The 25,860-nt window shown below is 39.7% G+C and overlaps 1 long non-coding RNA gene across 3 annotated transcripts in view; it reads left to right on the forward strand.

Moving 5' to 3' along the window:
- Positions 1-8,629, forward strand: part of LOC309700980 — a 62,380-nt gene extending 53,751 nt beyond the window's left edge. Inside the window, exons 3-4 of one of the 3 annotated variants that reach the window (XR_014274820.1) lie at positions 970-1,055; positions 6,658-8,629. This is a non-coding gene — a long non-coding RNA (uncharacterized lncRNA). Of the gene's footprint in view, positions 1-969; positions 1,056-6,654 lie in introns of all 3 variants that reach the window. The other 2 variants (XR_014274821.1, XR_014274822.1) reach the window with 2 other exon arrangements.
- Positions 8,630-25,860: the final 17,231 nt, after the last annotated feature.

Consider the following 25,860-nt stretch of genomic DNA (forward strand, 5'->3'; position numbering starts at 1 on the left):
ATATTCTTTTACCTTTACATATTCAAAAACCTTATACTACTCCCAATTTCTTTATATTTTTCTTCCAAGGAGCCAGGCTTTCTTGTAGTTTTATGTTAAATATTGTCTTCAGCAATAGTTTTGAAGGCTTTCTGAAGGTCTTTCACAGATTTTCTTTGGACATTGGTTTTTTTTGTCAGTCATTTTCAGTCCAGTTGTTGTGCCTTTAGGCATTTTGTAGCTTGCACCCTGTTACAAAGACACATAATTCCTATTTCTTAGCTGAACCTATGAAAAAAATGGCAGCCATAGCACACTTTGACAGGCAGTATAAAACACTATTATTATAATTATTATTATTATTATTTTTAACCAACAACATGATTCCAAAGGAGCTTTCAGACAAAAACTTAGAAGATCTCAACACCACTGTGTCACTGTGTCAGTTTTCATAGTCAGTCATAGTTTATCATTGTGTTCACAGTTTTTTCATAGTCTGTCATAGCCTCAGTTTTCATAGTTTGTCTAGTTTTCATGGTTTTTGCTGTTTGCAACAGAAATAAAGGCTCGCCTTTTGTTCACCTGCAACTCGTCTCTTCAGTGTCTGTTTCTGGGTCCGTTCAACAAAACACACCAGCGTACCCTGCCGTGACACACTGTCAGTGTGTCCTTAAAGAACTAAGGAAACTGGAGAACATATACTTTCTACAGCAGATGAAGCGTATCTGAAAGTCATGTCCTTAAGAAAGAGGAAAGAAAATCCAACAAAACCTGAGAACCTGAGAAATGCAGTTGGACCTTCAGCTGACCCACCTATTGTTCACTGAACCCCCATCAAAAATGGTCTCAGTGGAAGGGTGACTGTCAAGAAGGGAAGGGTAACATTTTAGCCAGTGGCTTGGAAGATCTTGTCAAAGTTGATGGAATTTTTAACTAAGAAATACACCATCAGCTTAATTTCAAAATTCATTCAACGGCTTCATTTTTCAGGTGGAGGCTCTGCCAGGGCTGGAGCTGCATTTCAGTCAGTGGTGTTGGAGATCTTGTCAAAATTGATAAATTATGAAGTAAGTAAAGTAAGTAAAACTTTATTTATATAGCACCTTTCAAGATAAAAATCACAAAGTGCTTCACAGAAGCTAAAACCTAAAAATCAAAATCAACCAAAAGCAAGTTTAAAAAGATGAGTTTTTAGCTGCTTTTTAAAAGCGACCACTGAGTCCACAGATCTCAGGCTCAAAGGGAGAGAGTTCCACAATCTGGGGGCCACAGTCCCAAAAGCTTTGTTGCCTTTTGTTTTCAGCCTCGTGTGTTGGACAGCAAGCAAGCCCTGGTCACATGACCTCAGGGACCTGCTGGGAATGTATGGATGTAAAAGTTCACTTATATATGTTGGTGCTTGTCCATGCAGAGCCCTGAAAGTCAAGGTCAAAACCTTAAACTGAATTCTGAATTTAACAGGGAGCCAGTGCAGCTGAATCAGCAGGGGTGTGACATAGGAAAACTTGGAGGACGTGGTCAGAAGCTTTGCAGCGGCGTTCGGAACAACTTGCAGATGCTCCAAAGAGGCTTCACATAAACAAGTAAACAAGGAATTACAATAGTCCAGACGAGATGAAACAAATGCATGAATGACAATTTCTAATTCGGAGCGTGATACAGTGGGACTCAGCTTAGCAATGTTTCTCAAGTGATAAAAACAGGAGCGAACCAAAGATTTTACATGGGCATCCGAAGTCAGAGCTGAGTCAATACTAACACCAAGGCTCCTGATAGACGGTTTTGCAAATGTAGCAAGTGGACCCAAGTTTTCCATAACACTAGGTACAAAATTTTTAGGAGCACAAAGAAGAACTTCAGTCTTCATTTAGCTGAAGAAAGTTTGAACACAGAAAAGTTCCATAAAATTTTGATCCACCACGCAATACCATCTGGAAAACATCTGATTAACGACAGCTTCAATTTTTAGCATGACGATGATCCCAAATCAAAACAAATCATACCTGGGTAGAAAAACACACTATTGGCCTCTCCAGAGCCCGGACCTCAACTTTATTGAAGCAGTGTGGGATCATGTGGACAGGCAGAAGCGTCCAAAGAAGTCTGGAGAACTATTCCTGAAAACTACTTAAAGAAATGATGAGAAAGATGCCTAATAGATTTCAGACTGTGCTGAAGAATAAAGATAATCACACCAAATATTGACTTTCAAGCTTGTTATAATTGTAGAGATTTGGGGGGGTTTTGTGTGTGAATGGGTGGATGACTGGATGTGTAAAGCGCTTTGGGGTCCTTAGGGACTAGTAAACAAATACAGGCCATTTTTTGCCCTATGTACTGTATTTCTATGCATGTTTGCACATGTGTCAGTAAATTTCTGCACCTTATGCCCGATTTCTTATCAAAATAAAAAGAAATGAAGGGTAGCTCAAGAGTTTTGCACCTCACTGTAAATAATCTAAATGAACATGTTGTTTTCCAATATTAGCATTTTGAAAATGAATCATCAAAATCTCTATGGGCGTCATGTGATTCCCCCAAAGACTAAAACCAGGCCCTGTGTGTCAACCGTTGCTTTGTCTTTCTGCCTCGTCCCACCCAAGTGTCTCTACAACCCATATATTTGAACCCAGTGTCACAAAGTGACACGGTGGCGAGAGACCAACTCAGCAACTTGTGGCACCACTCGTCTGGGAAGATAATGAGTTCCCATAGGCCAACAATAGGGCACTGTGTGCATGTGCGTGTATGTGTGTGTGTGTGTGTCTCTCTTTGTTATTAAAGTACAGAAAGACAGCACTAGAAAGAGACGGGGAAATTCTTTAAACTTTAAACTTCAAATCGGCCCAGTTTGGTCAACCCCCAGCAGGATTTAGCTGTAATGAGGACTGGTTCTGCTCTCTCCGTCTGCTGCCCTCTGTCAGTTTCTCTCATTCTTTCTTTCTTTTTGAGTCTCTTCTCTCCGCAGTTGATGGTACAGACAACAGATCACTCCCAGGAGAACTGGCCCTAAAACATTATCCATCATGTTGACAGCTCAAGAGTCTTAAAGTGAAGAAAATATCATGTACTACACATAGATAAACTCCTCCTTCAAGCTCCTCTACACTCGGTTTTTCTTTCCTTTTACTCCACATCTTTTTCACTTTTACTGACAGCACATGCACTGAGGAACCCACAGGTATTTTGTTGCTGAAGGACTGCAAGTTCGATACCTGATGATCAAATGACACTTTAAATCCATATGTGACAGGTGCTTGAGTATTAGCACTTTAGCCAGTACTTGAGAAAGAATACTGTGATACAAGGCAACAGGAAATTGCTGGCAGTATTTCATCCTGGCTGTATATGTCCTTGTAAAAATACAACTGTGCACATTTAACTGTGGGCAAGAGGGAGAGGGACAGACATATATAAAGAGATATATAATGAAGACATTAAAGAAAAAGGACACGGGGGAGTGTGACGGGAAAGCTAAATTTATAGCTAATCTAGCTTTAATTTGTAATTTAATGAAAGACATGAAGAGAAAAACCTTATTCAAAGTTTTTCAATCATGTAAATAACAGTCTTTTTCACTGAATATGTCAGAGTAAGGAATGATAGATGTTTATTTAATATAAGAAATAACAGTAACAGACGAGATCACAGGCTTAATTTCACAAGTCTGACAAAAGAGCCAGGCTGATGAGGAGGTTAAGGGGTCATGGTTAGCTAACATATATATTTAACCCCAGCAGATTTACGTCTTTATAGACAGCAAAGAGAGGTGAACAGAATTAGAACATAATGCTTTATGCTCCCAGTTTTTATAAATGTGTCCTATTCTACATACCTGTGTGTAACAGAAAAATCAGGCAAAAAGTGAATAAATAATAAAGAAATATCTGATTTATTTTTCCATCAAGGACATCCTCTTGTGGAATATTTTTTTTATTTCTATGGACCAAGACTGAGAACTATTTGACTGCATGCCACATACACAGATACTGTACATCAAACAATCATTTCACTTTGTATAGTGAGTACACATCACACTGCAACTCCTTCTTCATCGTGTCTTTCTTAGGAAAAGCACTTCTGTATACACTGTACCTATTAGCATACTTGCTAAATTTGACTGTGTTTACATGCAGTATACTGCATTTAGCAAACATTTATATTTCATTAAGCCTCTAATCACAAATCTAAAAATTGGTTGTTAGTCACTCCCCTTTGTGGCGGTAATAACAAGCACCGAGCATATAACACACACACTCAGTGTTTTTACCGTTATTGGTATGGCAATCAAGTACTTATAATATGCTACATGTAGCTGCTCTAATAAGTATGAATGGACCCATTCACTATGAGGCACATCGGCTATACAAGATTGGATGGTTCAGCAAAGCCCTTTGTTATATATGTTTTTAATGCTTTTTCTTGAATATTTCAGCTTAAAAATACAGTCATGTGAAAACTAAGTACAACCTTGCTGCTTACATAGGAATTAAGAGGCAGGCCGTAAGTAGCAGCCTGTCTGTGCTAATTAAATGCACTTCTTTCTAGGAGGGGGCATCCCAGCAAATTCACCCAAAGGTGAAGCAGTGCAAGGCTCAGAGAATTGACAAAAAAAACCAAACTTGCAGTTATTGGACTATTTAGAGACATATCCAAACTTGTTTTCATATGACTGTGATATGATCTGCCCGATAAACGAAAAGACTTAGTTAAAGTATAGGGAAATGTCAGGGTTTGTAGCAGGATGCAATACCTAAATGTAGTCACAAACATTCTAGATAACTAAAAATAAACCTCTTTGTTGGGCCAAATGGCCATGTCCATAAAGAAGAACGCAATCTTAAACGTAATCAGGAAATCTAAATACACACAGGTGAAATCACAACAGAGGGGACATAGGACTGTATATACTCTAAGGCAGCGGTCCCCAACCCCCGGGCCTCGGACCGGTACCGGTCCGTGAGTCCTTTGGTACCGGGCCGCGAGAGTTGAGGCTCAGGTGTGAAATGTATGGTTTTCAGGGTTTTTATTGGTTTTCAGCGTTATTTTGTTATCGTTTTTATCATTAACTTGGTTTTCCTGGGTCTTTTCACGTGTGTTATGAATAAATTTTCTTTTTTTCGGTACCGGTACTAGGTTTATTTTGTTGTATTTATCCGCGACACCTTAAAGGCCGGTCCGTGAAAATATTGTCGGGCATAAACCGGTCCGTGGCGCAAAAAAGGTTGGGGGCCGCTGCTCTAAGGGTAATCAGGGAGTGGGAAGAGCCGGATACAGGAAGAGTGAGAAGAAAACACAGGTGAATAACATAACACATAACTGATTAACAAAATAAAACAGGAAATATCTAACTGACATACTGAAAACAGAGAGCTTTACACAGGAGGCGAGAACAATACTCACAGAAACAGAGTATAGCTAAGACTAAAACACTTAAGGGGAGGGCACAGAAAACTAAGAAATATGATAAAACTGTGAGGATAAAACTAAAAGAAATCAAACACTGAGGAACGATTAAATTACTGCAAATACAAACTGGTATTATAAAGGTACAAAGTACATTAAAGTCAAAAGATGATCACTGAACCGATTATATAAAACTAAAAGAAGTCAGAGACCAAAACTCAAAAGCCTGAGTCCAGAACCATGACCACGACAGGAAAAGATTACAGACTATAACTTCATCTCTGTGATGGGATGTCTGCTGAACTTCTGACAAGCTATGGACCAATTCACCACACCAACCTCCAAAGTCTTACTTTTAAACTTGCTATATAAAGGGCAGTCTATTGTGTGCATTGGTGCTGCACTTCGACACTGAATATAAATAATGAGGTGCAGAATTGTCCAATATGGGCACAATTTCTAGGAGGTGGTGGGCTGCAGAACCTGCTTAGAATTCATATGAAACTGGGACACAGCCCTAGTTTTTAGTGACTGTTCTCCTTGGGTTGAAGAATTTCTATGACCTCCAGCCTCTCCAAACTCATTGTATAATTAAATGTATGGCAGACATCCTGAAAAAAAGTTTTTATAGCGCTCAAGATGTGGTTTGAAATATTTGAAAGGTTTGACTACAACAGGTTATCTTGCGAGAAAGGTATTCTGACTGCATTCAGTTATGACTTTTCCAAGGTCTGGGCAGTGTGAATGTAGGTAAAGAGTAGGCAAAAAGAGAGATGGAGAGGGGACAAATGTGTTGAGGTGTGTGACGACTCTGTAAGGAATGATAAAGAGACAGAAGGAGAGACTGCTGGTTTTACTGCGCCAAGGCCGACATGCTTGGATTTATGGCGTGTGAGCATGTCTGTGTCCTAACTCTTAAGTGTCCGAACTTGCTGACCTTGTGAAACTCCTAAAAACTGTTTGAATTCATTCAGTGCAATGACACTGTCCGCTTCCAGTGGGTTTATTAAGTGAGGAGCAATACAAAGACACTTTAAGAGGGACTTAAAAGACAGATCCGCCCTCAGATACTCTCATATAGCAATAAATCTTTGTCTGATCTTCAAGGCATGCAGCCTCATTCTTTGATGTGTCGAATTTTTTTCCCCCAGCAAATAATTTCTTACTGGGTGCTGAACATTCAGACAATGACAAAATCGTGACATTTTTGACAAATTATATTTTAGACTTTAAAGGGTTTTCAACATCAAAACATTGTGTTTTTTTCAGCAGAGCAAGAAAAATACAATACCGAGGATTAAATTAACCTGCAAATGCAAGGTAGGTTTCCATTATTGAATAGTTTTAGGCCAGTTTCTTTTTATTTATTATTTTTTTACATATTCAACGTTATGCAATATTAATACCTGAAGCAACTAAATTTCTGCACTGATTTTGATTGGTATTACTTTTTATTCTCTTTCATTGTCCTGGTCTGAAAATAAGCTGACGTTATGTGAATGTGTTGCCTTTCTGCACTAATGCACCTTCTCTTTCCAAAGTTATGATTCTCATTTTGGTTCTTATGGTGCACATTCACAAGGATGCAAGTCCCTGCACATTCTACAGATTTGTAAGGAGAAATTCGTTGACCAAAATAAGGAACTCTACTAACTGTTGGAAACATCCTGAGGCATTTACAGGAGAACATTTGGTTCAAATGTTTGGTGCTATTATGCTCTCACTAACAACATATTTTTGACCATATTAAACCAGATGTCGCTCACCACCTGCCCCATTCTGCTACATTTGGCTCCCCGTGACATCTTCCTCTTTCCCAAAATATGCTGGTGGATTTGACTCAGCAAGGGTGCAAGTGCAGGTGGTCAAAACAGGACTTGGAATGCTTTCAGATTTGCAGCCTTCAAGCAGAGCATGGGCACATTGTACAGGGAGTGCAGAATTATTAGGCAAATGAGTATTTTGTCCACATCATCCTCTTCATGCATGTTGTCTTACTCCAAGCTGTATAAGCTCGAAAGCCTACTACCAATTAAGCATATTAGGTGATGTGCATCTCTGTAATGAGAAGGGGTGTGGTCTAATGACATCAACACCCTATATCTGGTGTGCATAATTATTAGGCAACGTCCTTTCCTTTGGCAAAATGGGTCAAAAGAAGGACTTGACAGGCTCAGAAAAGTCAAAAATAGTGAGATATCTTGCAGAGGGATGCAGCAGTCTCAAAATTGCAAAGCTTCTGAAGCGTGATCATCGAACAATCAAGCGTTTCATTCAAAATAGTCAACAGGGTCGCAAGAAGCGTGTGGAAAAACCAAGGCGCAAAATAACTGCCCATGAACTGAGAAAAGTCAAGCGTGCAGCTGCCAAGATGCCACTTGCCACCAGTTTGGCCATATTTCAGAGCTGCAACATCACTGGAGTGCCCAAAAGCACAAGGTGTGCAATACTCAGAGACATGGCCAAGGTAAGAAAGGCTGAAAGACGACCACCACTGAACAAGACACACAAGAAGAAACGTCAAGACTGGGCCAAGAAATATCTCAAGACTGGTTTTTCTAAGGTTTTATGGACTGATGTAATGAGAGTGAGTCTTGATGGGCCAGATGGATGGGCCCGTGGCTGGATTGGTAAAGGGCAGAGAGCTCCAGTCCGACTCAGACGCCAGCAAGGTGGAGGTGGAGTACTGGTTTGGGCTGCTCAAAAAAGCCAGTTAAACTGGGATATTGATCTGGTCAGTTAAGTAGCAAAGGGACTGTTAATCAGTTTCAGGTGCTCTGGTGTTTGTGAAGTTAACAATTGGTGCATTAGAGGGGCAACAATGAGACAGCCCTCAAAACAGGAATAGTTTTACATGTGGAGGTCACAGATATTTTTCCCTTTCCATCCTTCCTGACAGTTTTTTCACTAGTTTTGCATTTGGCTACGGTCAGAGTCACTGCTGGTAGCATGAGGCAATACCCGGACCCCACAGGAATTGCACTGGTAGTCCTTCAGGATGGCACATCATTACATAACATCGCCAGAAGGTTTGCTGTGTCTCCCAGTACAGTCTTAAGAGCATGGAGGAGATAGTATCTGAGAGTATCTGATCTTTTGCGCACGTCGAAACACGGTGATCACTGCCAAAACTACAAAATGACCTCCAGCAGACCAGTGGTTTGAATGTCTCTGACCCAACATTTATGAACAGACTTCATGAGGACCCAACATCCACCAGTGTGCCCTGTGCTCACTCCAGATTGACATTTTTCCCACTGAGATTTGTTGTGTTTTTAAATTGTTCCATTTTTTTTTTTGAGCGGTGTAGGATCAATAAAGGTGTAGCTTAAGTTATAAAAACTATATCTAAACCATAAAGCATCTCGCAGTTCACAGAGATCTTGACATTTTTATATTATGTCACATCAGGTTCAACATAATAGAGGGCTGAGCTATCCCTAGGGCAGGGATAGCTCAGTAGGTTGAGTGGTGGCCCCATGATCGGAAGGTCGGGGGTTCGATTCCCCTTAACAGCTACCCTGAGGTACCCCTGAGCAAGGTACCGTCCCTAAACACTGCTCCCCGGGCGCCCAATGGCTGCCCACTGCTTCACTGAGTGAATGGGTTAAATGCAGAGAGGAATTTCCCCACGGAGATCAATAAAGTACACTTTCTTTCTTCTAGATGGGTTCAACCCCTCCCCCACCCCCAACCATGAATTTGATTAACAGTTAAGAAAATGGATGGAGTGGATAAAGGATGGCTTGCAATAACTCATACATTGTGTTCGGGATGTTTCCGAGCGAGACAGCTGAGCATTGTGCAACATGAATGCAGTTTGTGCTGATCTACAAAGACATCAAGGGTGCGATGACAAGATGAGTTGCTTTTATAGCAACAAATGTAGGGATAGTGTAACATTCTGTCAAGAAATATATAGCAGAATAAGGAACTGTATACATGAACTGACATTACAGAAGCTTGAACTTGGTGAAATGATAAGCTTACAGCGAAGTCAGCGAGGGGGAGGTGAGTACTCTTTTCACAGGAGAGGGAAGGAGGTAAAAAAAAAGAAAGGGAAAAGACAGAAGCTAACAGTCAGAATTTGACAGCAGAGCAGCAACCTTGAAACCTTAGGTGGGCGAAAGAGGAGCCTGAGGGGGCTTTATGTTAGCGAGCAAGAGAGGGAGGGAGATCATAGGCCTATTGCTGCACAACGACAAGAGCCTCCACCTGGGGACAAGGACACATGTGACTTCAATTCTCTTCTGCTTTCTGTTTAGTGAAGGGACGGCGCCAGCGTGTCGTCACCCCCGCTGTGCACAGAACACAGTCGAACGTGGATTTTGAGGTTCATTACTGAACATCCTCATCTCGGGGTATCACACAGCTGTGCATGACACATCAGTCTTGTTTCATAAAATGTGGTGTGAGCGTGATGTTCTCCTGCACCGAGGAACTTTGTGAAGTTTTGTGCCATTTATTTCAAATGTACTATACTCAGTGCTACTTCGTACTTTTGATTATTCTTTTTTGTTTGTATGCCAGTTTGAGAGATTCTTTGGGGATTCTACAGCATATAAGCTTCTTATTTGTCATATCTAAAGGGGTTAATCTATCACAGTGAACATTTGTTATTGCTCTCAGTAATGTTTCACATACTTGGCTCAACTCCACTTAGTTTTTATTGTTTTCCATTAGGTGGTTGTTCCTAGTATCTGGTTCTATTGTAGTATGTCCTCTGCCGCGGCTCCAATTGATATGAGTCAACCAGAAAACATGACATCAAGGGGTTGCATGCCTCTCAATAAATCATGAGGGTGACTCTTGCCATTTTTGAATGAGGGAATGAAGGAACTGGCTGCACAAAACCAGCACTGTGGTTCCAGAAACTGACAAAATCCATAGACTGAGCTGCGAGTATACCATCGCCAAGTTGTTGTGTTGATTGCATGCATCAGATTGCATACAAATGATGTCACTGGGTTTTAGGCCTCATGCACATTGAGTTCACAATGTAATGTAAAACAACTGAAAGCAAGTAGAGCCGAGGTGAGGTGAGTCAAAGTAGATACCAGTGGAAAAGAGGCATATATGTTGTATATAAAAGGTGGATGCAGCCCCGCTGTGACAACACTCGCTGGCTTTTGGACAAAAGATTTCAATAGGGACCACCTGCCGTTTTAAGGGCTCCGGTTCCAGAAGTGAATTTCCCATTTATTCTCTCCACTGGTGTTTCAAAAGCCTTAAACCAGCTACGAGGTGACTCATGAGCGTAAACAGATTTGATTTGGCTCACAAAAATAAGAAAAACTAAAAAGAAAAAGGTTTGACTGTTTACATAATTACTTTTTAATGATGAAGGAGCTGTTCATCCCATAATGCACTGCACATCCCAGATTTCACAGTAAATGACTTCTGACCTTCTCAAATTGAATCCATTTTATTACCATGCTTTATTACCATGCTATAATGATACTTTTATAACTCCTGCTGTGTATCTGTTGCCTAGTGATTGATATGCCGGGGGATTCCCATGATGCATTGAGTTTTTCCTTTCCAGTCACCTTTCTCACTCACTATGTGTTAATAGACCTCTCTGCATTGAATCATATCTGTTATTAACCTCTGTCTCTCTTCCACAGCATGTCTTTATCCTGTCTTCCTTCTCTCACCCCAACCGGTCGCAGCAGATGGCCGCCCCTCCCTGAGCCTGGTTCTGCCGGAGGTTTCTTCCTGTTAAAAGGGAGTTTTTCCTTCCCACTGTCGCCAAAGTGCTTGCTCATAGGGGGTCATATGATTGTTGGGTTTTTCTCTGTATCTATGAAGCGCCTTGAGGCGACTTTTGTTGTGATTTGGCGCTATAGAAATAAAATTGAATTGAATTGAATTGAATTGAATATGGTACAGTGCTTCATTCCTGTCTACAATCAGCACTCTCATGGTTTCATGTGAAATTCAATGTCTTGGTGAACATATTTGTTAGGGGTGTAACAATTTTGAAACCAAGACTGAAACTACACTAAAAGCATCTGCAGTAGCCTACTGTATCTCAATAACCTCTTTCTGCATAGCTATAGATAAATTCAATTCCACAGTGTCTCTTTTGCCCTGTCTGGTTTCCATCACCTCTAATGGTTCGTGGCAGATGGCTGCCCCACCCTGAGTCTGGTTCTGCTAGAGGTTTCTTCCTGTTAACAAGGAGTTTTTCCTTCTCACTGTCACCAAGTGCTTGCTCATAGGTAGTTGTCTGCTTGTTGAGGTTTTCTCTCTGTTATTGTAGGGTCTTTACCTTACAATATCAAGTGCCTTGAGTCGACTGTTATTGTGAGTTGTTTCTATTTTATAAAGTTGAATTTGATTGAAGTAAATAACAGCATGCTAGTCTGTTGACAGTAATGATGTTTAGAGGTAATTCAGACAAACGAAATTCATCTAAACAAAAAACAAGCTAATGAACCAAAACCATAATAATAAAAAACAGAAGTAAAACTGAACTATGGCTTTGAGGAAGTTATTAGCCAAAACTTGGAAGCTGTAGACTTTTTGGGACATCACACAGAGATAGCCTTTTTTGTAATTCGTGTTAAGGAAGAGACAAAATACTAGAATTTCACTGCTCAGAACTAGAGCAAATATCTTTAGTTGGCTATTTCATTTGTCCTTAAAATTGTTTTAAGATGAAACACAAACATAAACATGGCTAGAAGGTCCAGTTTAGGACCCTCAGCTAGCTGCTACAACTTTTGTTGACATCAAATGATCAACGCGAACATGGAGCCAGTATTACAAACTTTAAATCTTAATATGATTCAAGTTTTTTTCTCCCCTGTTTTTAATTCATTCCTTATACAGATGCTGTAGATGAGCCAAAAAGACACAAACTATTTTGTACCAGTTCATGAAAATGTTTTTTATGCTCTAAAGTTGGTTATTTTAGCATGGGAGTCTCAAGGAGTTGACTCATTTTTGGAGCTAGCTTAAAGTACTTCAAGTATTTTAATTTGGGGGGCTTCCAAATTGCTTAAAAATTTACAGGCATGGGAGTTACCACTTGAAAGGATGAAGTGCCCATTAACAAGTGTCTATCCTTCTGATACGGTCACCACACAGTCCTGATCAATGATTTGACTGGCAAGAACCTTGAAATGCAGTTAAAACTACAGAAAGACAGTTTGTTGAATCTTTACCACGTATTGCTTTCAAAAGGTCCCAATTTTCATCATTCATGAAAGTTTTTAGCATCAAAAGCAAAATCTATTCACCTCCATTCTTCTTGTGATTTACTGGGGGAGGAAGTTTTGCTGATTATACCTGTTGGTAATTTGCTTCAGAAGCTTACATTTCAATCTTTTGCAGTCTCCAAGTGTAATTTTGTGTAATTTATTTCACACGACCTTGGCCTGCACAGTCACATACTCGCATACTCACATCGTTTCTTTCCCTTTAGGACAGCACTCGGCGGATAAAAGGTGCAGCCCCCGCGCCCCTCCACCCTCCACCCGCTCCAACATCCCTTAACCCTTCTACTCTCTCCTCTCTCTCTCAGTTGTCAAACATCAAAAAGAAGGGTGCAGTTTCCAAAAAGTCTCACCGAGGGCTCAGAGCGAAGGGGTTGGGTTTGGGATGTTTTTCAGGATGGGGGGGGGGGTAGAAAAAGGGAACATGGCTGATTTTCTTGCTCTGAGCCCTGGTGCCTTATTCATGCCCCGCACGTGCCCCTTGTGTGCAGGGCGAGGACAGGGTTCCAATGATTAGTGCGAGAATGTTCTAAAGAAAGAGGTGCCAAGCCGCTGCCTCTAGCAAAAGTTACACAGAAGGAGAGAAGTGTGTGAATGCGAGTGTCAGTAAAAGGGAGAGAGAGGGGGGGTGAGAGACAGAGAGATTGTGTGCTGTTGCAATGATTAAGTCATTTCTTATACTCGCCTTTGAGTGTCTTGTCTTTGATGCTGCAAAAAAAGAGAAAAAAGCCCCTCCCACACAGACATCATTAAGGACCAGAGGGATTGTCTCTCAAGTTGGATGAGGAGGATGAGGAGGGGTGGTGGTGGCGAGCATGTTGATGAACTGGGGGTGTGTGTGGAAGTGTGGTGGCGGGGGAGGGTGGGGGTATCAAACAATCCATCCACACGAGACACAACATAGCAGATTTGTATCACGCTTTGTTGTCGTTCTTCTGTTGCGCATTTGGTTTGCTAACAGCTCTGCTGCATTATTGAAAACTAATTAAACAATGTGGCGTCATCGTCTCCTTTTTACATAAAGTTCTAGGCCTCTGTCTGATATGCTCCTCATTATCAGAGCTGAGGCAGCAGCCGTGACAGCGGCACTCAAATTGCTGTGCTTTAGTCACAAAGTTGGGCATTTGAAGGAAGTATTACCAACAGCAAAACTTCTAAAAAGTAGTAAAATGTCATTTTGTTAAGAATTGAACATTTATTTCGCTGATTTCCTTCCCTCTTCACCACCTTCTCAGTCTCATGTGTTTCCTTTTTCTGCTTTTTGCAACATCCTCTGTCGTCCTGCCAGTGGAAGTAACTCAGAACGCCATGTTGAAGGATGTCTCAGTTCCTCATAAAAAGGCATCTGGCGGAGAGAGTTGAACAACTGGAATATACAAACTATGGAGTGACCGTACAAACAACTTGTCCGCATTTGTATAGGCCATTAAAAAAAGCTGTGATATCCTGCCATACTGTACTACAGCGAGAATTTAATTAAAAGTAGCGCCAAAATATACAAGTTGTCACTTTGAAGATAAACCGATGTTGCCTCAGTTCTTCTATCTTCATCAGCAAACATCTCCAAAGGGTGGGTCTGAGAGACGAGGAAAGAAATAAAGGATAGAGAAGCTGACAGATGAGAAGAAGGATGTCTCCTTCTGTTTCTCATGTGTCTCTGTTGTAGCCACTTCTGTTGTTTTTTCCCTGAACTTTTGATTATCAGCACTGTTGATGTTTTTATTTTCTGTCTACATTATTTCACCACTTTATATTTTCTCGGTTACACTTTTGGTTGGCTAAACCTCCTCTGCAGTACATATTATTGCTCGCTTTAAAATTTTATTAAAAACTGATTTTGTTTTTTCCTTCTTTCTTTAAAAATGCACCAAAATTAGAAGCAAAATCTACATGATGGCCATAACTAAGTTTTTCACTGACATATTTATCTTTATATACTTTGTGGGAGTAATTATTTTACTATTATGAGGAACTAAAGACACCCCATGATTCAATAATTTGTAGAACCACCTTAAGTAATAAGCTGAAGTAATCGTTTTCTGTTTGATTTTAACAGTCTCGTGTATGGTGCTGGCCTAGTTTTCATTACAGCTCAATTTATTGTTTGATTTACTGAAGTTTGTGGCATCACATTTGACTCTAGTTTAATTTGGTATACAGGAGTTCATGGTTGATTGCAAGGTGCCCAGATCCTGTAGCTGTAAACAAGACCAAATCCTGACCCTTCTACCACCGTTCTGTCAGTTGGTATGAGGTGTTTGTGTTGATAGGCTGCGTTTGGTTTTGTGCATTATGTCCAAACATCTCCATTTAGTCTCGTTTGGCTTGACCAAACAAGCCATACTTGTTTGGTCTTTTTTTAATCGTACTATCATGATCTTAAACATCTAACATGCTAACTGAGGCCTAGAGAGTCTGAGATGTAGCTCTTGGGTCTTTTACAGTTTCTCTGAGCACTGCACGGTCTGACCTTGGGGTGAATATGCTGGGACATCCACTCCTGGGAAGATTGGCAGCAATCTTGGCAACTGTTTTCTACTTGTGAATAACCTTTCTCAGTGGAGAATGATGAAGTTCAGATTGTTTGGAAATGCCCTTATAACCCTTCTGAGACTGAAGAACAACAACAATTTCTTCTCTGAGATCATTGCTGATGTCTCTCCTCCTTGATATTGTGCTAACACACACCTGAATGCTTCAGACCAGCAGACTTAAAAAACCTCAGCTTTTATAGAGGTGCTCACACTTTCTGATGATCAATCAGTCAAGTATTTGATGAGAAGCACCTGGCTGCTACTTACTCTTTATATGGAAAACTCTAGAATTTAAGTGTACATTTTTCACCATGACTGTGTACATGATTATCTTTTTACAGTTGGGGGGAAAAAAGTTCAAAAAGCGTTAAGGTGATGCAGTGACACAGTAAATGTCCTTAAAAGTGGTATGCCGTCTCCCAAGAGTTGGTTTAAAGATACTAAAGCAAGAATACTAGTGGCACATTTAATATTCATAGAAAATGTGTTTCCATTTCTGTGCACAAAGCAGTAGATTAAATTTTGTGTTTATTTCACAAAGTGCCACGAGACTGTGTCGTAATATTTGCAGTAGTGGCTGCAGTTATTTTTTCCTTGCTCTCATTGAGCAGATACTGATCTGTTAGCCGTGTGCCACCACTGTAACTGATTGTGTTTACTTGTCCCCGACTCAGTGCACCTATTAAACTACAAAATCTACATTAAGTGGTCGGGGCATTTGACACAAAGAGCCTCACACTTGATCATGTCTGATAACAGTAGATGGTGCTTTTGATTAATGTGTCAGTCAGGGAGGCCATGAATAACATTAGCGAGAGCAGGTCGCTATAAAGTTCTCTATGAGCTGTGGTGGTTGCTGAAACAGTGTGACTCTTATAATGTAAAATGAAAACCCTAATTTTATATAATTATTGTTGAGTTTGTGAGTAAAATACACAACAATGAGACTATAACAATAGATTATCCTGTATACCAGCCACTAAACAGCACTTGAGATGCTAACACCAGTCAGACAATCGCACTAGATCCAAATGGCAGGAATCTCCGTGCGACATTTGCAGCTTCCATAAAACATCGGACTATGTGATGCAGAGACAGAGAACGTAACCAGTTTGTTTGCCTCCATTTACAGGCGGCAAGATGAAAAGAGCGCTGTTTAAGTCTGATGTTGTTGGTTCTCTGTGCTGTCAAAATGAAAGACTTCTAGACTGACAGACACAAAAGGGCTTTTTGAGATTTGTTGCAACTGCAGGAAGCTGCCTCTCCCTCCAAATTTGCCACTTGACAGTGATGGAGTGCCTGTCTAATACAATGATGTGTTAGTCCGCACATGTGCAAGCAGAAGCGCACTCGCAAACACAACCGAGAGTGCGTTCAAAGGCCCGAAGGCTGTCTGACAACATCATTAGTGTGTCTCTGTCTGTGTGTATTACGTCTCCTTTCGTCTCTCTCTTACCTCGTTCACCCTCTCCCCCACTTCCTTTCTGTCTGTCTCTCTCGACGGGAATCGTGGGGAAACAGGTGGAAAACTATTCAGAGAGAACAGACATCGTACGTTCCCTCTGTTATGTCTCAGAAGCAGATCAATGGGCCTGGGTGCGGAGATACGCACAGCTACTCGGTGACAATGGGGAAAGTGTAGATTATTGCCTCTGTGGAAATGAAGTGAATCTCACTCTTGGTCGAAGTTGTACGGTTTCTCCCAGTGGAGCTCACACCCAGTGTTTGTCAAGCAACTGTGATTTATTCTCATTTAGACTCATTATTGCAACTTAACATATTACTAATTCCCAGTCGTGGATGATGGGGATGCCTCTGCATTTGCTAAGGAGTGTATGGAAATACACTCCTTAGCAAATGCAGAGGCAGCTCAATGTAGAGATTAGCTCAATTATTCCAATACCTGAAGCATACCTGAAAGTTTAGTTTAGTCATTTCTACTAAGTTCAAGATGACTGCCAAAATAAATGCACCAATAATTCAAAATGATAAGTTATGACAAAAAAAAAGTAGATACATAATGGTGAAGCAGCTAGAGACCGAAGCTGGCCAGTATCGAATGTTCTCAGTGTGCGACACAGACAAATATTCGTGCTCATTCTCATGGCCTCATTAGCGTGGAGGCTCTTTAAAAAAAATGCTAACAAAGGCCAAGTGGCTAAAAATTTCCAGACCTCAGAGCTGGTCATGAGGCAGCGGCTTCAGTGTGATCAAAGCAGTTAGGAGGAAAATTATGGAAATGAGTGAAAGTGAAAAGTTGGTCGATGTCCTGTTATCTGGTGAAGTTATAACAATATTGGAAACGTGCAAATAATAATGCCAGATTTCACATAAATCTGTTAAAAAATTGATTAAAACTCTTTATTTTTTAGGCACATTAAAAAAACAACAAAATTTTTAGACCCAAATTTGAGATGGCACACAGGCCTGGAGTTGTCGTCTTAATATAAAAATAACAATGTGCTTTTTTTCTTTTTTTTAAACTATTTTTCTCCCCTTTTTTGCAAAACAGCAAATTTGAATATTCATGGATAAGAACAATAATAATTTTCTTGCATACTGATTAGGTAATCATTACTGAAACATCAAAATTATTTTTTGTAATTGCCAATACTGTTAATTTAGAGCAGCTGTGGCATAAACCTTACAGAGGTTGGTGGTCTAGTACCTTTGTTTAAATCTGTCACACCTGCCCTTGTCTGGTAAGTTAAAATATGCCAGGTGAACATTGATGTACAACAACTCAAGTGAATTATTTGTTACTCTTTAAAGAACAGAAAACTTTGCTTTTGCCAGCTTTGGAAAAAAGTAAAGTTTAATCATTTCTTTTGTTATAAAAAGATTATTTTGCATTAAAGAAAAGTTTTACCGTAATAGCTTACTATTTGTGATCGTTGCTAACTGCAGTACTATTAGTTAGATCATGACTCAAATGTAATCATTGCCAAAGAAAATAGATTTAAAGACCAAATAAAGAAGCGAGATAAGTAAAATAAAAAATATTAATGATCTGGCTAATAGTGTGGATAAACAGCTTATATTGTTACAAAACACTGCAAGCTAAAAGGTTCAGTTTTATTCGTTAAACATTGAAAGGATAGATTTGAGTCTGCGGTGGTACATCAGAAAAAAGATCTGAATCCACTGCTATATCACGTAGACAGCTTGAGCGCCCTGACTGGATGCGCACACCTCAGCTCACGTGTCACACACCTCTAAACCTCTTCTGGATGCATTTACTTGCAGAAACGAACAGAAAACACAATTTCACATGCTGCAAATCAAAAAGGAGATTTTTCTGAAGATGATTACAAGCGTTTCATTTGCTGATGAGCACTCCTTCTGGAAGACAACTCATCTTGGCTGAATATTGGCCTCATGAGAAATGAAATTAGGAAATGATGGTGGTTAAAATCTGCAAATCAACTCTCAGTTTTAAGCCACAAGACAGTTTTGCATTTGATCACTATAATATGCAGTTTGTTGTATTGCTTGCATTTTTCCAAAATAGGTTTGACAAGAACTGAGAAAAACAACAAAGAGTACCCAAAAAGAAGAAAGGGGAGGAAAGATAAGGAGGTAAAATTGTGCTCTTCACTGCTGGGCTTTGTGCCCCCTTCTCTCTACATGAGAGGGGGTCCTCTGATGAGGTGTTGATTGCCTGTGGGCACAAGTGGTTTCTCCAAACACTCTAAAAGTGGCCTATCCCCTGATTAGATTTAAGTGTTATAACGGCAAATAGGCCTAGACACTTGAACATACATTACGGCATTGAACAGAGCTTGGGGCGAAAGCTTTCATTAAAACGGTGTCTTACAAAAGACCCGAATGGATTAAAGGTGGTTTGGAGAACAGTACATGTACAGGCATTTAAATCCAAAGCGGGCAGCTGTTTTATTTCAGCGATGTGTTAGAGCACGGCAGATTGTTAGAATGCTTGAAGAACAGAGATGGCTCATTGCTATGCAAGGTCCTCATTCCCAGGTTGTCTACTGCTGTTCTGTCAAAGCTGCTGCATTTCACAGGCTCAAGTTGTGCATTGCTGTAACACTGTGATGCACTACAGCAGGTTAAAGTAAAAGTGATGTAGATTTGTGATTAGAAATGCACATATCTTCATCATGTGCATGGATGTCATGGTAAAACTGGGCTTTCTTCGAAATGTCTTTTTTCAGGTTCAAATGACAGCATATGTATTTAAAAACCCAAAACTTTGAATTTATTTTGAGTTTATTTTGGATTAACAGGGTCAAAGGGTCTCACAAATCTTTTGTGATGCCGAAGGTTCTGCAATGTCTTTAAACCTGACAAGGGCCTTTAACGCTTTGTTCGTGAGCATGACTACAGCTGGTAGTTTCTCTTTGGAGTAGCATAAAAAGGATTTGTTTGACAGCACTGACTGGATTTGGACAGTTCTCAGAACAATGGGAAAGTCCAAGGAACTCAGTGAAGATCTAAGGATAATTGTATATTTACACAAGTTGGGAAGGTCTCTGAACCATTTCTGAGAAACTGCAGATTCCAAGATCATCGGTTCAAATAACCATACCTAAGTAAAAGGCTGTTTTGTTGCCAGTGGTACATATGTGGTACATTGCATATAGTGGATGGAATAATAAGGCAGAACTACCTCCAAATTCTTCAACTTCACCTCAGATCAGCAGCTAACTTGGAAAAAGTTGCTTGAATAGGACAATGATCCCAAACCCCAACCTGAAGTCTAATGAAAATTTGTGGACTACGCTTAAACCAACCAATTTAAATAAACTATACAAATTCTACCAAGAATAGTGGTCAAATATCCAAATATCCTAAATTATGCCAGAAGTTTGTTGATGATTACCAAAAGCACTGGGTCGAGGTTCAGTCATGTATATATTTGAACCTGTACGTATAATTTTGACCCTGTGTGGGTTGGAGAAAATCCAAATTAAATTCAAACCTCACCAAAGTCTTATTTTTTAAAGTCATTAAAGATATGTTGTGTAGTCATTCCACACTGGAAGAAGAACAGTTTAAAGAAATCAATAAAAGCCCAAAATTATCATGACATTCATTTCCGTAATTAGTGCAAGTAAACTTCTGACCACAACTTTACACTTAACTATTTCCTCAACACGTATGAATACTTGTAAATGGCATATTGGTATAAAATTATAGGATTCTCACTCCTTAAACCTTAAATGATATTTCTCAGTGTCCAAAATTATCATGGCATCCATCAATGTACCAGCGCGAAACACAACTTTGCTAGTGGCATCTGGCAGAATGACATGATGCACTGGGGTAATAACACATTGGACGCCCACAGCAACAAGTAAGCAACCAAAAAGGCAGATATAAAATGTTAACACCGGGGGCATTGTTAGGACCGAAATAATGCAATAGATTTCATTTATGGCTTTAATTTCAGAGAAATAAAGTCTGTCAGTGTGAAGAATGCAAACTCTCCCTTACTTTCCAAGGTTAACTACATGGTTCTATGTACAGTGGGTCTGAGAAACTCAGCTTGAAGTTTTACAGATGAAATGTAGGACAATAGATACCCAGCAAACACTTCTAAGACAGTGATATTAATTCTTCAAAAAGCAGTCGTACTACAAGGCAAAAAAAACCTCCAACACTTGTATTTTTGCAACAATACCTGCAATTGCAAGGGTCCTTGTTTTGTTTTTATTTTTTCAGTTCACTGATGTATGACAGCACTGATTTATGCACAGCTCTCTAAAGGTCCCACAGGCTTTTTAATCAGGTTGAGGTCCGCACTTTAACTGGGACATTGCAAGACTTTGGTTATTTACTCTTTCAGCCATTCAGTTGTGGATTTCTTGCTTTGCTTGGGGCCATTATCAGACCTGTCAGACAGATGGCCTCATATTAGACTCTTCGGTATACAGAGGACTTCACGAGCAGCTCGGTGACTACAAGGTGCCCAGGTTCTGTAGCTGTAAAACAAACTCAAATCATCACCCTCTACCACCACACTGACAACTGGTATGAGATGCTTCTCTCTGCATTTAACCCATTTATGCAGTGAAGCAGTGGGCAGCCATGAATCAGTGGATTCAAACCCCCGACCTTCTGATCACGGGGTGACCACGCTATCTACTGAGCTATCCCTGCCCCTCATTGCATTGCAATGGACCGAGGCTACTCAGGGTTCCCATGATGAACTGATTGTTTCTTTTCCACCCACTATGTGTTTATGTGTGTACCATCCTTGCATTTAAGTCAGTTTGAATCTGCTTCTTTTCACGAGTTTCTTCCTCGTCTCCCAAGGTAAAATGCTTTGTTTTGAACAATAAATAACAATTCTTGTACGCAAACTTTCACTCGTTAGACTCTCCAAAGAAGGACTTCCAGCAGATGGCGAGGTATTGTCTCTGATGTTGGCACAGCAATTTTTCAATCAAGACTAGATGTTAAGAAAGGATTGCCAGCTGACGGCGATTCAATTTCAAAACGTTTGCAGAGTATCCATCACTGCACAGTAAATATTCAATCATCTACCAATATGCAGCCTACCTGTACCCACCCGTGAGCCTGGACTGACGTATGTGTGCAAATGTATGGATGCACACACATGCACAAGCATGCCCATTTTGTCTGCGATGCACACGGCTATTTGCTGGCACACAGACGAGACATGAATATTTAAAAGGCTTCAGTCTGCATGCGCTCCATATATGTCACCATCAGAGTCTCAAGAGCTTGTTGGAGGGCAGGGGCCCCTGTGAGGAGCACATGTGTGTGTGTGTGTGTGTGTGTGTGTGTGTGTGTGGCAGGCTCAAAGTGGCCATCTTCATATATCATGTAGCTCCTCCCTGCCAAGAGCACTGCTTCTGTCAAGTGTGTGTGATGAGCACCCACAAGACCTCTCCACACTTCACCCACTCATCTGTGTGTGTGTGTTTGAGTCAAAACGAAGAAGGAAAAGAGAAAGAACAAGGCAGAGAGAACATTATGTGTATCTGCTGTGTTTAGAAAGCAGGTCAGTGGGGTAGGCTGGAGTGTGTGTGTGTGTGTGTGTGTAGTTGGGTAGGAGGCTTTTAATCAGCTTAGAGCATTCAAGTCAGTCAAACACAGTTCTTATTGCAAACAGCATGTTTCATAATAAAAATGAATTTCTCACTGGAGTCAAAAAGCTGAACAAAACACACAGAAACCAGATGGATATTTAACATTCTCAATTAAATGCGTTCATTTAAAGTTTATGCGTGGCAAAGCCATTAGGCTCAGAAACATTTGGTTGCTTGTGACAATGATGAAGACAGGACAAACCATGATGAAAATGAATTCATCTTAGATAATTATTTATTGATTTTTTTCTTAACTAATGTGTTTCTATCCCTGTCATTGCTAGTTTCTGGTGAAAAGGAAAAATCTAATAAGCAGACAATGGCCTGTGTCCGTCTATTGATGACTATAACACTGAAGATGGCATACAATGCACAATAAAACAGAATTATGAAATTATGATCTCAAGTTTAAAAACTGATAAATAATTTGAAACTAAACAAAAATAAAAATATATAAATAATTTACAACACAAATTTAAAAAAACACATGAAATACATCATTTAAAAACAAACAAACATACTTAACAATAAAATAAAATATATACATTGGTGTCTATAGCTAACCTTTCCCCTTGTTATAATTTAATTTAATCTACCCATTTAGATTGTATTAAGGCTTAAAATTATGCATTATTCACATCTTGGCTACTTTGACTGGCAGGTGGGTGCTGACAGCTGTCTGCTGGGCTTCACCTCAGTTAATCGGAGTCACTGAACTGTATTCTTAGACCAGGCTGGGGGTGGTTTTCATTGAGGAGAGCTCTAGTTTTATGTCTGCATGTTACTGCTAATTAGCAGGTATCTGTGTCCATGTGATGCACCCATAAAGTCTTTGATTGGACCTTGATAAATAAGCTATGTAGCATTAGCTCATAACTTAGCACTTTGAGTCTGGCCTCAAAAGAAGGAAAAATAAATACATAAAAATCAACAAACCAAAGAAAAAGTCAAAGCTTAAAAACTATTGGTTATCCATCTTTTATATGACCACACAAAAAAAATACCACACTTAAATTATATTTATTCAGTTTTTAGATACTGTAGTAAACAAACCAAAGATATAAAACTATCTTTGTTTTGATACCCGAACAATCTGGCTACACAAAACAAACCTACAAAAAATTCAAAGATTACTCATATCATTCTGTACAGTAGGGATAGTCACACTCTGTACCGTAAAATGGCTATGTTTGTGCATAAAAACATTTTTACACATGATATTTTTTATATATTTTAATAATATCAACACTTTGCAATAAATTTGGAATTTAAAAAGTGTGACAATTAAATATTTTGCTATGTTTTACATTTTGATCCACTAATCACCACAGATATGCTAGCTAGCATTCATCTAGTGAGTGTAGTCTGTCAGATCACAAAGGCTGTAAAACTATGTGAAACAAGTCGAATACGAGTCAGTGAGTCAATGAAGCTAACTTCTCTCCAGTGACAGCAATACAGAGATGAGTTGTTGAACCCTTAAACAGTAAGCACTTGTGTATTTAGCGCTGTTAGCCCCTGTTAGTGAAACTTTCTCTGAAGTGGAGCTAACATTGTTGGACTCTGACACTTAGTGAATAACCTATCATAGGATGTGAGAGTGTAATCAAACTGTTTATCAAGGGAAAGGTGAGATTTTTAGGACATTCAAATCGAACATTAGCTAGCATTATGTTAGCTTATAACCAGCTGTTGTTGTTTAGCCGGCTTGTCCTCAGCCACCCAGAGTCTAATCTCCTGAAAATGAGTAATTGGAATAATTGGAATAAATAAGCTTGTTTTTGCATATTTTCATGAGTTAGAGTCTTGACTTCAGTTGAAGAAATGAGGCTCAAGGTAACCAGGAAGAGCAGTAGACACAAGAGAGGAGAGAGGGTCGTGGTGGAGGAGACAGATGCTCGAGTGGAAAAGGAGATAATAAGAAATAGATGATGAAATGTACTAATCTTAAATGTTCTGAATAGCTTAAAAAAATACTTGTCATCTTTAAATTAAATTATTAATGTAGAATTGACCCTTTAGAGCAGGTTTTGTTTTTTCGTTAGTTATATTTTGTTGTTTAACATGCTACTCCCCATTAGAATCATATTATAATTTTCTAGATTTTTTAGAACATTTTACACATATTTTTGAGATGTTGGTGAATTTTAAATAAATAGCTGATAACAAACACATCTTGTTCTGAGCTAAAATCACCAAAAAGGTTAAGCTCAGTCAATCAAGTAGTCTCCAGTTTCATCCTTGTGGCCACATATAAGGTCTGACACACTGAATTGCATTACAACATGCCAATAAATTGGTACCACTGTATCGCTGGTCAAAATGAAATGCAATTTGATGTCTGCTTGCTGAGATGCAGCCAAATGTAAAGGGTTAACGACACGGTCGGCGATGCCTCACTTTCCACAACACTGCATGATGGGTAAACGACACCCCCCGCAGAGTCTGACAGTAGCTCGCAGCGGTCCGTCACCTCATGTCCACTCTCAGTGGGACGCCTCACACTTGTGATGTTATGAGATATTCACACAAAACCCACAAGCCTGCACAGACCTGTGTATGGCTTGTCCCACTGATCTGACTGCATATTAAGTGGAATGATAAAATAAGAGTGGCCCCATCTGGTAAATAGGACACTGACTTACAAATGCTGCTGAAAAGACGAGGCACATTTAGAGGTGAATAAATTATTGTTATTTTTGTGCGTTGAAATGATTTTGCTTCCTCTATGGGACAGAAATTCACGAATTAAACAAAATTTTATTCAAAAGATGATATTGTTGGAACTTAATGGACCATTAGTAAGTCATGAACGTGGGTACTGTGGTGTCCCCCGGTGTCACTAAATTTGTATTTATCTGCATCTGCTTAAACTCCTGCTCAAACAACAAGGCTTGTTGATAGCTACAGTGCCCAACTGTTTTAGGATGTTAATTTAAAATAAATTAATTGTGTTTTGTATGCATCGTTTGAATAGGGCTGCATTAAGCCCAAAAAAGACACACCAACTGCAAAAAACAGTGGATTTAATACCCTGCTGTGTTACCCAAGTATTGAGAGAATGATGTACGCTGCATAGTTTCTCTAGGTAACATGACCTTTAACCTGGAAAAAGAGACAAAAGTCGCATACTGCTTCTCTTTACCAGGTCTAGTGGACCAAGGACTGTTTTTTCTTTCTTTTTTTCAGAGAATCTTTCCACTGATTTCAGCAGTAACCTCCTAAAAGAATTGTTTAGTGGGACAAGTTTCAGAATTTGTTTGGATGGAAACTCCTCATGAGAAAGGTTGGTAATTCATTGTATTCAAATAGAAGTTTTAAGCACCGGAAAAGGTTCATTGTGCATCTGGCAGCAATATACAGCTGAAGGTGCTTTTTCTCCTCTCAAGGAGAGCAAACTTTCGAAGGGGAAGGGGAAATGGAAGTGGAGCACAGAGATTGATTTGACTGCAAATGATTTTGACTCTGATGAAGACAAAGTGGTGCTGGAATGATGGTCTGTTTGCACTATTAACGCTGCATCAGTCAGCATGCTCCGGTCGCTCAGTGCTCTAAGTGTTCAGCTGGACGAGGTAGAAAAGCACATGTGCCATAAAACTCTACTTATGTGATATATATCCAATTAGTTATTGTCCAGTG

Source organism: Aulonocara stuartgranti (assembly GCF_965226115.1).
Source record: "Aulonocara stuartgranti genome assembly, chromosome: 23".
NCBI lineage: Eukaryota > Metazoa > Chordata > Actinopteri > Cichliformes > Cichlidae > Aulonocara > Aulonocara stuartgranti.